This window comes from Cetorhinus maximus, chromosome 8 (assembly GCF_964194155.1).
Source record: "Cetorhinus maximus chromosome 8, sCetMax3.hap1.1, whole genome shotgun sequence".
NCBI lineage: Eukaryota > Metazoa > Chordata > Chondrichthyes > Lamniformes > Cetorhinidae > Cetorhinus > Cetorhinus maximus.
In genome coordinates this window covers 6,048,369-6,062,345 of record NC_135886.1, presented here as the reverse complement: position 1 = coordinate 6,062,345, position 13,977 = coordinate 6,048,369, and positions in this window count along the sequence as shown.

Sequence of the window (13,977 nt, the reverse complement as noted above, 5' to 3'; positions counted from 1 at the left end):
GCACATCACCTGTATCCAGATGTGAAACATGTCGGTCTAATTAGACGCCAATGTGCCCTGATGATCCAGCATTGGGTTGGGGGGGGCGGGGGCGGGGGGTGGTGATTCTGGCGAGCAGCCATTACAACGAGTATACACGACATTCAAGTGTATTTAAAATGAGGCTCCCAGCAGGAAACACAGGCCACCATTGAAGTCAGGTGCGGACGATCGCAACCCTGTTGTCCCGCCGACATAAAACCGATGTTCTCGCTCTCGCGGTGTGCTCCACTCCTGCCCGCCAAGATGCCCGCTGTGAGTGGGAGCGGAAAATCCCGGCCGATGTTTCCACTTGTGGGGATGAGCAAAACCAGAGACCGTCAATATAGGATAGTCACCAAGAAATCCAACAGGGAATACAGAAGATACTCCTTTACCCAGAGAGTGGTGAGCTACCGCATGGGGTAGTTGAAGCAAATAGAATAGATTCATTTAAGGGGGAGGCAGCGAGGTATATGAGGGAGAAAGGAAGAGAAGGTTACATTGACCGAGTTAGATGAGCAAGAACTGGAAGAGGATGTGGTGGAGCATAAACTCCACTCTGGCCTAGAAGGCCACTCAGTTCTCAAGGGCAATTAGGGATGGGCAGTAAATGCTGGCCCAGCCAGTGAAGCCCACATTTAATAACTAAAAACAAAAACGCTGACATGGACTAATTGTGTTGAATGTCCTGTTTCTGTGCTGTAATTCTATACAATTCTATACAAACCTTTCTGTCCCCTTTAATTTGGATCCACCAGAGTCTGTCAAGCTGAAAAAGCCTCCATCAGGCCAGATTTATAATCCACCAGTACTGCAACGAAAGGAACAATGGAACAACGCAGTGAGAGGTTAGGGCCTGGAATGCGCTGTCTGAGATTGTGTTTGGAGGCAGATTCAGTGGTGGTTTTGAAAAGGAAATCAGGAACATTATATGAAAAGGAAATATTTGCAGACCTACTTGGAAAAGGTAGGGGAGTGGGACTAGCTGAATTGCTCTTGGAGAGAGCCAGCACAGACACACGGGCTGGATGGCCACCTCCTGTGCTGTAACCGTTCGATGATTCTGCAATAATTTTTATTAATATAGAAGTTTTTGTGCCGAAACTATCCCTAGGTACTTTTGCAGAGAGGGGAAAGAGAGGAAAACAAATGAATACAGAAAAGGACCCTGCGATAGTTGGGTGGCTGTGGATGGGGGCGGGGTTGGGAGTGGGGATGCGGGTGGGGATGGGGATGGGGGTGGGGGTGCGGGTGGGGGTGGGAGTGGGGGTGCGGATGGGAGTGGGAGTGGGAGTGGGGGCGGGGGTGTGGGTGGGAGTGGGAGTGGGAGTGGGGTTGGGGATGCGGGTGGGGTTGGGAGTGGGGGTGGGGGTGGGGGTGGGGGTGGGAGTGGGGGTGGGGGAGGGAGTGGGAGTGGGGGTGCGGGTGGGGATGCGGGTGGGGATGGGGGTGCGGGTGGGGGTGGGAGTGGGAGTGGGAGTGGGGGCGGGGGTGGGAGTGGGAGTGGGAGTGGGAGTGGGGGTGGGGGTGGGGGTGGGGGTGGGGGTGGGGGTGGGAGTGGGAGTGGGGGTGCGGGTGGGGGTGGGAGTGGGAGTGGCGGTGGGGGTGGGGGTGCGGGTGGGGGTGGGAGTGGGAGTGGGTGTGGGGGTGGGGGTGGGTGTGGGAGTGGGAGTGGGGGTGGGGGTGGGGGTGGGGGTGGGGATGCGGGTGGGGATGCGGGTGGGGATGGGGGTGGGAGTGGGGGTGGGAGTGGGAGTGGGGGTGGGGGTGGGGGTGGGGGTGGGAGTGGGGGTGGGAGTGGGAGTGGGGGTGGGGGTGGGGGTGGGGGTGGGAGTGGGGGTGGGGGTGGGGGTGTGGATGCGGGTGGGGATGGGGGTGCGGGTGGGGGTGGGAGTGGGAATGGGGGTGGGGGCGGGGGTGGGGGTGGGAGTGGGAGTGGGGGTGGGGATGCGGGTGGGGTTGGGAGTGGGGGTGGGGGTGGGGGAGGGAGTGGGAGTGGGGGTGCGGGTGGGGATGCGGGTGGGGATGGGGGTGCGGGTGGGGGTGGGAGTGGGAGTGGGAGTGGGGGCGGGGGTGGGGGTGGGAGTGGGAGTGGGGGTGGGGGTGGGGGTGGGGGTGGGGGTGGGGGTGGGAGTGGGAGTGGGAGTGGGGGTGGGGGTGGGGGTGGGGGTGGGAGTGGGGGTGGGAGTGGGAGTGGGGGTGCGGGTGGGGGTGGGAGTGGGAGTGGGGGTGGGGGTGGGGGTGCGGGTGGGGGTGGGAGTGGGAGTGGGTGTGGGGGTGGGGGTGGGGGTGGGAGTGGGGGTGGGAGTGGGAGTGGGGGTGGGGGTGGGGGTGGGGGTGGGAGTGGGGGTGGGGGTGGGGGTGTGGATGCGGGTGGGGATGGGGGTGCGGGTGGGGGTGGGAGTGGGAATGGGGGTGGGGGCGGGGGTGGGGGTGGGAGTGGGAGTGGGGGTGGGAGTGGGGGTGGGAGTGGGAGTGGGGGTGGGAGTGGGGGTGGGAGTGGGAGTGGGGGTGCGGGTGGGGGTGGGGTGGGGGTGGGGTGGGGATGCGGGTTGGGATGGGGGTGGGAGTGGGGGTGGGAGTGGGAATGGGGGCGGGGGCGGGGGTGGGGGTGGGAGTGGGAGTAGGAGTGGGAGTGGGAGTGGGGGTGGGGGTGGGAGTGGGAGTGGGGGTGGGGGTGGGAGTGGGGTTGGGAGTGGGGGTGGGGCGGGGGTGGGAGGGTGGTGGGAGTGGTGGTGGGGGTGGGGGTGGGAGTGGGGGTGGGAGTGGGGGTGGGAGTGGGGGTGGGGCGGGGGTGGGAGGGTGGTGGGAGTGGTGGTGGGGGTGGGGGTGGGAGTGGGGGTGGGAGTGAGGGTGGGGGTGGGAGTGGGGGTGGGAGTGGGGGCGGGGGTGGGGGTGGAGGTGGGAGTGGGAGTGAGGGTGGGGGTGGGAGTGGGGGTGGGAGTGGGAGTGGGGGTGGGAATGGGGGTGGGGGCGGGGGTGGGAGTGGGAGTGGGAGTGTCAGCGGGGAGGGTGGCTGGGTGGGGGTGGGGGCGTGGGTGGGAGTGGGAGTGTCAGCGGGGAGGGTGGCTGGGTGGGGGTGGGGGCGTGGTGGTAAATCACTGGAGTAGCAATCCAGAGGCCCTGGCCTGAGGCTCAGGCCCCACCATGGCAGCTGTTGGAATTTACATTCAATCAATAAATCTGGAATTATAAAGCTAGTTTCAGTAACAGTAACCATGCCAACTATCATTGATTGTTTTAAAATCCCATCTGGTTCACTAATGTCCTTTAGGGAAGGAAATCTGCCGTCCTTACCCGGTCTGGCCTACATGTGACTCCAGACCCACAGCAATATGGTTGACTCTTAACTGCCCCTTGAAATGGCCTAGCAAGCCTCTCAGTCCGAGGGCAATTAGGATGGGCAACAAATGCTGGCCTTTCCAGAGGCACCCAAATCCCATGAAAGAATAAAGATTGCCACGGTGACCAAAAGCTTCATCAAAAAGATGGGTTTCGAGACGATTTTTATAGGTGAGCTAGATAGCTGGAAGGACTCAAGGAGGGTGCGTCAGACTGAAACGGTTAAAGGCAGCATGAGTGGGCACAGGCAGGGGGAGACATGAAGTCTCAGGAGGTGCAGGACGGGATGTAAAAGGAAGTTGTAGGATGGGGCGAGGTGAGCCCATGGTGGGGGATTTGAAGAGGAGGACAAGGATTTTTAATTCAACGTCCGGGGGGAAAGGGAACCAGAGTAGGTCAGAGAGAGCAGGAATGGCCAAGCAGGACTTAGTGTTGGCAGGATACGGGTGGCTGATTATTTTTCAGCCAGAGCAGTGCTGAGTCACACACATTCTGTTAAAAAAAAAAGTGACTATATCTGATTAGAATTTCCTGTGAGACAGCCTAGCACAGATGAGTGACTGCCCCTCTTCCTTAGAGACAACGAGGGGGAGTTAAACATTGCTGAATAATTCAAACACAGGCAGTGTGGAAGTTTCAGCTTTTATTCACTGCAATTGACTGTCAATAAGTGGAGAACTCTTTAAACTCGTAAGCTTATTAAGGCCAGCAACAAAGTCACTTTGTCCTGTTTAACATGTGCAAACCACAGGTCTTGTAATGACCTTCAAAAGAATCAAACTATTCCAACGTACATTAATGAAGGTCAATGACCTGAGGTTCACAGTTTCAGGCACACTGCAGTCTAGGAGATGAGCAACAGGGTTTGACTATATGCTCCCATTCCTAAAGAATGCAGATGCTTGTCCATATAGACAACATCCCTATACACAATTCTGTCCATTTTGTTATTGACTTCCTCAAAAAAATCAAACTAGGTTAATGAGACATGGTGTACTCTTCAAACATCCATGTTAAATCTAAACAGAATTAACTGGAAAAACTCAGCAGGTCTGGCAGCATCGGCGGAGAAGAAAAGAGTTGACGTTTCGAGTCCTCATGACCCTTCAACAGATTTCCAGCATCCGCAGTAGTTTTTTGTTTTTATCCATGCTAAATCTATTTGGTTAGCTTATACCTGTTCAAACGTTCAGTCGCTCTATCCCTGTGGTTTGATGACTCATTTTTCCACTGTTTCTGCATAAGGATTTGTCATTGCCTTGTGCAAGTATCTCTGCCATAATCTACAAAGAGTTCCTTCTATTGTTTGGAGACTGTAGATGCTGTGGAGGTGGGTTGAGCAGATAAAGCACAGAGGAGCAAAGTCAAATTTCAGCCCCAGACCTTTCAGCCCCAGAATTGTTCTTAGGTTGTGGGTAGAGAGCCGTGAGGAAGCACACTTCATCCAAGCCTGGAAAACTTGAAGTGCCAAAGCTACCAATGCTCAGCACCTTCTGCTCTGATTAGTTTTGACAGGATGTTAGGATTTAGTTACTGTTAAAAAAGCAATCCCTAGAAGCAAGGAGCAGAATTTCCTGACCTTAACCATGGACCACAATATGCTTGGACACAGCACATCAATAGCATTAGCATCAGGGCAACATTCAAGCTTGAATAACTATGAGTCCTCATGGAAAACAATAAAGAGTCAGCTCATAATTTTCTTCAAAGTAGGGGAAGTGACTGGAACCCATCAACATGGGCAGAGTGAATGAATGTTTGAACAGTTATAAGATGGCCAGATAGGGTAAGCATGGATGTGTTTAGAGGAGGTCACAGGTGATTTATCTAGATGAATTTATTGGAGGAAGTCACTAACAAGGAGTACAGGAAATGTCTAGGGATCTTGTGGGGGTAGATGATTGCATAGTGTTAATGTCACTGGACCTGTAATCCAGGGGCCTAGGCTAATGTTCTGGGGGACAAGGGTTCAAATGGCAGCTGGTGGAATTTAAATTCAATGAGTAAATCTGCAATTGAAAAGCTAGTCTCTGTAGTGGTGACAATGAAGCCATTGTCAATTATCATAAAAACCCATCTGCTTCACTAATATCTTTTAGGGAAGGAAATCTGCCATCCTTACCTGGTCTGACCAGGTGACTCCAGACCCACAGCAATGTGGTTGACTCTTAACTGCCCTATGAAATGGTGTGGCAAGCCACTCAGTTCATAGGCAACAAAAACTGGCCTTGCCAGTGACACCCACATCCCATGAAATAATAAATTAAATAGACATTTGACAAGATTAAACACTGATGTCTAACAAATGTGAGACACATGGAATTGCATGTAACCTTGTGACATGGATTGGTAATTGGTTGGGAGTTTGAAGTCAGAGATAAAGGAAACATACACTGATTAGTGGTAAGTGATGTTCCCCAGGGATCTATAATGAGGCCTCAGCTTTTCCCCAGATATATCATTGACTTGGGTGAAAGAATAGGTATATCCAGGTTTGCAAAATACACTAAATTAGGAGGCACAGTAAATTGTGCAGTTGGGAGTAACAAAGGGATAGAGGCAGATTGAGTGAGTGGCAGATGGAGTTCAACATGGGGAAGCATGAGGCTTTGGATCCAAGAAAGATGAATCAGGGTATTTTCTGAGTGATGAGAGACTGGAAACTAGAGGAGCAAAAGGATGTGTGTATCCATGTACACAAATCATTCAAAGCTAGAGTACAAATGCAAAAAGTAATCAAAAAGACTAAAGGTGATTAGAATATGAATGGGTGGAAGGTATGCTTAGTTGTAAGGACCTTAGCCAGACTGCACCAAGAGTACTGCATTCAGCTGAGGTGAGGTGAGGTGAGAGTGACTGCCCCTGCCATCAAAGCAGCATTTGACTGAGTGTGGCATCAAGGAGCCCTAGCAAAACTGGAGTCAATGGGAATCAGGGGAAAACTATCCACATACCTAGCTCAAAGGGAGATGGTTGGAGGTCAATCGTCTCAGTTCCAGGACATCACTGCATGAGTTCCACAGGGTAGTGTCCTAAGCCCAACCATCTTCAGCTTCTTCATTAATGGCCTTCCTTCCATCATAAGGTCAAAAGTGGGAATGTTCACTTGTTTCAAAATCCTGCCCCCTTGTCCTAGACTTACCTTGACAAAGTAGTTTCTCTATATCTGCCCTATTGAATCCTTTCATCATTTTAAACTCCTCAATTTGGTGATCCTCAAACTTCTAAACTCAAGGGGATACAACCCATGTTTATGCACATTGGCTCATAGGTTAACCCTTTAAGTCTCAGAACCATTCTGGTGAATCTGGGGTGCATCTCCTCAAAAACCCCCAAAATGTTTTTATTCATTCATGGTATGTGGGTGCTGCTGGCAAGGCCAGCATTTCATGCCCATCCCTGATTGCACTTGAGAAGGTGGTGGTGAGCTACTTTCTTAAACCGCTGCAATCCATGTGGTGTAGATACACCCACAGTGCTGTTAGGGCAGACAGGCTTTGGGGAGTCAGGAAGGGAGTTACTCACCACAAGATTCCTAGTCTCTGACCTGCTCTTGTAGCCACTGTAGTTATATGGCTAGTCCAGTTCAGTTTTTGGTCAATGGTAACATGCAAGGTGTTGTTAGTGGGGGATTCAGCAATGGTAATGCCACTGAATGTCAAAGGGCAATGGTTAAATTCTCTCTTGTTGGAGATGGTCATTCCTTGGCACTTGTGTCATGAGAATGTTACTTGCCATTTTTCATCCCAAGCCTGGATATTGTCCAGGTCCTGCTGCATTTGGATATGGACTGCTTCAGTATCTGAGGAGTTGTGAATGGCACTGACAATCGAACATAGGGGGCTGAATTTTCTGGCTTATGTGCGGGTGGTGGAGCCCGCGTTTCAGCGCTTAAAATGTCGCGCTAGCGTCCCGCCATTAATTAAAGGCCTTGTTAAGGCCATTAAGTCACCAATTATCGACGATTTTGAGGATCCCGCGTGAACTTCGGCTCGGCGCACGGGCCCAACAGGTAAGTGATTTTTTTAACAAACCTCATCCACTGACGGGACGAGGTTTGATTTCGGATTTAAAAAAGTTTAGTGAAGCTTTTGTGTACTTCATTAACGTGTCCCATCTCGTGTGACCTTTTCACATGAGGGGGACGTGTTAAATGATTTTTAAATTTTTCTAGTTTTCACCTCTCAGCGATATCTCCCTGAGGCACCACTTAGCCTCAGGGAGATGTGCGCTCTTTCATTTCGCTTCCCGGCGGACGTCAAGCTGGGCGGGGCCTTAATTGGCCCGCCCACTTAAAATGGCGGCCAGGGCCCGTTTCGGCGGCGGCGGCGATCGACTGCACCCCCACCGCTGAGCCGGTCGGGCCCGCCCGCCCATCAAGGGCAAAGTTCAGCCCAGGATCCTAAAACTCAATAGCCTTCTGCCAAGTCCACACATTTGCTGAGTTAGAAGGGGGCCTGGGGGAAGTCTGATTTTTTTTAATATCCAATTAGAACTGAAGAGGTTTCTGACCCAGCCATTTAATAAGCGTTGGGAGTTAAAAATAATGAGCTACAAAAAAATAAAATCAATAATTCACCCTGAAGACAAATCGAGGAAAAATAACAGGAAAATGAAAGGAATGTTAAGATAAAGTGGAAAAAGATTTTAAAAAAATGAGGAATTCAAGTAAGAAAATAGCCTGTTCTCTGCTAAGATGTAAGGAGTTAACAAGCTTGAGGTTTTTGAATTAGCAGGCTATAATAATAAGTCTCAATAAAGGAACTGGATATACAATATGCTTCAAACTGTGCGGTCATGGGCTGAATCACAAAGTGCTGCAAAGACTATTGCTAAACCACAGTTAAAATAGTTATTTTCAACAATGCATTACAAATGAAGAGAAGGGCCAAATAAAGCACAGAGAACCCTTTGACAGGCTAAGGGACTGTCTCCAAATCACCTCCACAGCATGAAACGGAAGGGGAACTATATACACCGGGCAAACATTCAGCTTCAGCAGGAGTGTAAAATGGGGTTTCATTAATTTGGCCACTCGTTATACACTCCACCCAATTTGCTTTTGGGTGAATACGGTGGATGAGAGTGGTTTACAACAGATGATGATCTGCTCCCACCTGCTTCACACATCTACTGATGGAGAAGGTTTACCCATTGTAAGGAGCATGTGTATAATTTTAACAAATAATTGCTCTTTTTTCTCTTTGGGTTGTCTTCCGCATTTTCCTGTTTGGAGGACAACCTCGCTCACTGGGAGCAGACGGAAAATACATTCCTGGATCTAACTTTAGAAGGACCCAAAGGGGGCAAGTGGGAGGCAAGGATTCAATTGCCCTGCATAGTATGACTGTACAGATGTGAAGAACAACTTACCCCATTAGGAGGGACTATGCACTGGATGTAATCCAGATCTGATTCTGCTATGCACCCTCTAAAGTGCTCATTAATGTGATTGCAGCATCAGACCAAACTTCAGTGTGAGCAGAAATGTCGCAGCTTAAACCGACTCGCAAACTAGCAAGTTAGAAATAACAGATGACCCCTTTGTTGACTTCTATTGGAAAAACAACCTATGTTGGATAGATGGAATAACCTTCTAGAATTAAGAGAACATCCAGAACATAATGCAAGATCTTCATTCTGAACCAGCATAAATGCTCCCACTTGACCTCACAAGAATAGTTAGAAGAAATTACCCAGACTGGTTTTTACCAGCAGTCCTTGAAGGGCTTAGGTAGGAAAGTAAATTGTGAAGAGGACATAAGGAGGCTGCAAAGGGACATAGATAGGTTAAGTGAGTGGGAAAAGATTTGGCAAATGGAGTATAATGTGGGAAAATGTGAAATGTCCATTTTGGCTGGAAGAATCAAAAAGAAGCAGAATAAAAAAGAAGCATATTATCTAAATGGTGAGGGATTGAAGAGCTCTGAGGTGCAGAGGGATTTGGATGTCCTTGTGCATGAATCACAAAAGGTAGAGAAAATAATTAGGAAAGCTAATAGAATGTTAACATTTAATGAGAGGGGAACTGAATACAAAAGTAGGGAGGTTATGCTTCAGTTGTATAGGGCATTGGTGAGACCCACATCTGGAGTACTGTGTACAGTATTGGTTTCCTTATTTAAGGAGGGATGTAAATGTGTTGGAAGCAGTTCAGAGGATTACTAGAATAATACCTGGAATGGGTGGATGGTCTTATGAGGATCTGCTGGAGTTTAGAAGAATAAGAGGTGACTTGATTGAAACATATAAGATCCTGAGGGGAGTTGACAGGGTGGTTGCGGAGAGGATGTTTCCTGTTGTGGGAGAATCTAGAACTAGGGGTCACTGTTTAAAAATAAGGGGTCACTCATTTAAGACAGAGATGAGGAGAAATTATTTCTCTGAGGGTTGTGCACCTTTGGGACTCTTTCTCAAAAAGAGGTGGAAGCAGAGTCTTTGAATGTTTTTAAGGCAGTGGCTGATAGATTTTTGATAAACCAGGGGGTGAAAGTTATTGGGGTAGCTGGGAATGTGGAGTTGAGGTTACAATCAGATCAGCCATGATCTCATTGAATAGTGGAGCAGGTTCGAGGGACCGAGTGGCCTACTCCTGCTCCTAATTCGTATAAAAGTGATTTCACTTTGAGCTTGCACACCCATTGGTCTTCAGAAAACCCACTGGCATGTGCAGCATGGGACCCTAATTGGTATTTATTAATGAGACTCCTACAGGAGTGATGACCGTCTAAATCGTGGACTAGCGTAAACCGGATCAGGTGAGTTTTAAGCTCCATTTCAGCACTGACCTGTTTGTTTCTAATTTTGTCTTGCTACCCGCCCCATTTACATGGAGGAAAAAATGATATTAAGATGAAAATCACTCTCAAACTCTTTTACTAATCTCTTCAAGTGGGGGAGTTTGAGATATTTATTATATATCACTTTTCGAGTGGTAGAATTTCTTCTGTATTCTTCTTATATCCCACCAAAGGACTTACATTTATATAGCACCTTTCACAGCCTCAGGGCATCCCAAAGTTTGTCACTGTCAATAGAGTACAGTTGAAGTGTTGTATTGTATGAAACGCAGCAGTTTCTATGCACTAAGCAAGGTTCCACAAGCAGCAAAGAGATCATCTTCATTTAGTGATGTTGGTTGGGATATTGGCCAAGACTTAAGGGAGACTACAGCACCACTCCCCCACCCCGTCCACCATTACCGCCCTCTCTTCTTCAGAACGGTGCTGTGGAATCTTTTACATACATGTGAGGGAACTCCTCTGAAAGACAGCACCTCCTACAGGGCCGTACTCCCTCAGAGTGTCAGCCTAGGCTTTATGCTCAAGTGTCTGGTGTGGAACTCGAATCCACAACTCGGCGATGACACTGCTATCAACGGAGCCACAGCTGACACTTGATTTTCAATGGAAGGCTAGTGGAGGCCTCGCAAGAACATGTCGACATCTGTCTGTGCTGTTGCTCTGCAGGTTCTACTCATCTGCTGCTGAAGCCAGGGCAGACATCAGGAGAGTCTCTGCAGAATTTACAGAGTTCCCTTCCTTTTCTATGATCTTTTCTGATAATGGATGTGAGCTGAGTCTGATTTATCTTTTTATTGATAAGGTATCTTAGTCATGCGGCCCTCTTCTGATTACTCAACTCAATAAACAGATCAAGCTGCGTAAATGATAAACCTTTGCCAGTTGTTGATAGCTTGGTTAGATTTTTCATAACTGACAGCTGAGCTCAAAATAATTGGCTCATAAAGCTTTTCATTCCATAAATCATACCGTTCAATCCGAGTTGACTTGGTATCTCCCCTCGAGATTACAGTTCGAAAGCCAGTTTGAACTGATCTTGCAAGATTTTATCAAAGTAAGCTTGATACAGCGATCTGAACTGATGTTGGAGTTATTTTTAGACTTTATGTGGAAGTGGCTGGATATAGGCTGACAGTCACTAGGAAAAAATGCATCATTTTTGACACGATTGGTTCATTTGACATGAGGAGGAAGCTTGAGTGGTTTCCTAGCAATTTGAGCAAGTTTCAGTCTTCAATGGGGTGAATTTTAAAGCCTATTTTATCCATAAATAGGAATTCACTAGAATAGATTGCCACGCTTAGCTCCACACTCAAAATTCTGATAACCATTCCTGTCACCTGAACCTCCACAAGACAGCACTAAGCAACTCCAAAAACACTCAAGAAGCTCAACATCATCCAGGACAAAGCAGCCCGCTTGATTGGCTCCCCTTCCACAAACGTTCACTCCCCCCACCACCGATGCACAGTAGCCGCAGTGTGTACCATCTACAAGATGCATGGCAGGAACTCACCAAGGTTCCTTAGACAGCACCTTCAAAACCCATAACCACTACCATCTAGAAGGACAAAGGCTGCAGATACATAGGAACACCACTACCTAGAATTTCCTCTCTAAGCCACTCACCACCCTGACTTGGAAAAGTATCACCGTTCCTTCACTGTCGCTGGGTCAAAATCCAGGAACTCCCTCCCTAACAGCACTGTGGGTGTACCTACACCACATGGACTGCAGCAGTTCAAGGCGGCAGCTCACCACCACCTTCTCAAGGGCAATTAGGGATGGGCAATAAATGCTGGCCTAGCCAGCGAAGCCCACATGCACTGAATGAATTAAAAAAAAAAACACTAGATAGGGCAATAGTAATCTAAACGGAGTACACTGCAGTCATAGAATCACAGAAATGTTATGGTGCAGAAGGAGGCCATTCGGCCCAACGTGTCTGCACTGACTCTCCAAATGAGTAACTCACCTAGTTCCATTCTCCCACCTTCTCCCCATAACCCTACACATTCTTTCTTTTCAAATAACTATCTAATTCCCACTTGAACGCTTCAATTGAAGCAGCCTCCAGCACAGTCTCAAGCAGTGCATTCCAGACCCTAACCACTCGATGCGTGAAGAAGCTTTTCCTCATATCACTATCGCTTTTTTCGCTAATTACTTTAAATCTGTGCCCTCTCGTTCTCGATCCTCTCACGAGCGGGAACAGTTTCTCCCCATCTACACTGGCCGGGCCCCTCGTCTTTTTAAATACCTCGATCAAATCGCTTCTCAGCCTTCTTTACCCTAAGGGAAACAGTCCTAACTTCTCCAATCTATCTGCAAAACTGAAGTTCCTCATCCCAGGAACCAATCTTGTCCTTTTAAGTAGGGCCTGGGGAGTCTGTGGGATGTGCCGGGTGTCTGCAGGAGCTTGTAGAATGCTTTACTTTTGTTGTAATCGGACCGGCTAGCCTTTACATAACGGAATCAGAAAATGCTGGACATACTCAGCAGGTCTGGCAGCATCTGCTGGAGAGAGGGACAGAGTTGACTTTTCAGCTGTGACCTCTCATAACATACTGCCAGACCTGCTGAGTCTTAGCAGGATTTTTGGTTTTTATTTCCGATTTCCAGTATTGACAGTATTTTGCTTTAACCTCTATGGTCTATTCACTAATACGTTGCACAATCATGCCTTAGGGGGTCAGAGTATTAGTGGAACTCGAGTTTTATCTCTATACTAAATGCTATAATATTCACAAGACATGGTGCGGTATACATTTTGTTACTGTGGGAAGCGTTTAGAGTCCAACGACACAACTGTTAAAGGACAGCTTAGGAGCTGGCAACAAGGCATGAAGAAAGACAAGTCACATGGTAATTGGTACATTTAATTTGCAATTTTGCTACACTCTGTGCCTTGAGTAGGATAAAAAAACAGAAGCAGGAACAACCCTCAACACAAGGCCAGCTCATGTCACGTCACATCACGAGGTGAAGCAAACACTATCAAGGTGACCACGCTTTACTGGTAAAACATCCAACTTGTCAAAACACATCACGTTTCACATGGAGCAAAACATCTGTGACACCAGTGTGTCACATTTCCAGTAAACCTGTTACACATTATCCCCTGGCTGGCCGACGGAACTTAAATGATCTTGCACACAAATGTGGCCTATTAAGAAAATGTCTGTAAGTCCCAGTGAAGTGCTTCCTATGTCACTGCATGCTGCAGCTGATGACCACATCAAAGATACACAAAGTTCTCTTCTTTAAAAAAAAACACACAGCAGTCCTTTGTTGAACATGTTGCAAAGCAAACAGGCCTTCAGGAAACATCTTTCACGTTGGGAATTCATCTCAGCAGGAAGCGCAATTAATGAACTGGCTTATATTCCAAGTCTTCTTTCTGGGTCATCTAGCAAGGGAGACTCAGTGGAGAAAGTTGTCTCTGTGCACTTTGTGGAGCAAAACACAGAGGCCATTTAAAAAATGGGTGTATGGTTTTTGTTACATGCAGTGCGCAGAGGAAAGCTTACCCTAATGTTTGACGAATGCTACAAGCCTACAGTTTGCCAGCTCTCCAGGATTGTCCTGGCGTTGCCAGGAATTAGAGATTAATCTCCAGGATGACCAGGGAGAAAATCATCAGCACATTGCGAAAACATTTTTTTTAAAAACATTTTCTTTGAACACTTTTCTTCGTCAGTTATAAAACTTGAGTATTACTGAAGAAAGAAACACGTCAAAGCTTTTCATCTTGCACTCATCAGGACACTTTGCAAGAATACCGATATGAGGAGAAAACAACAATTTGTAC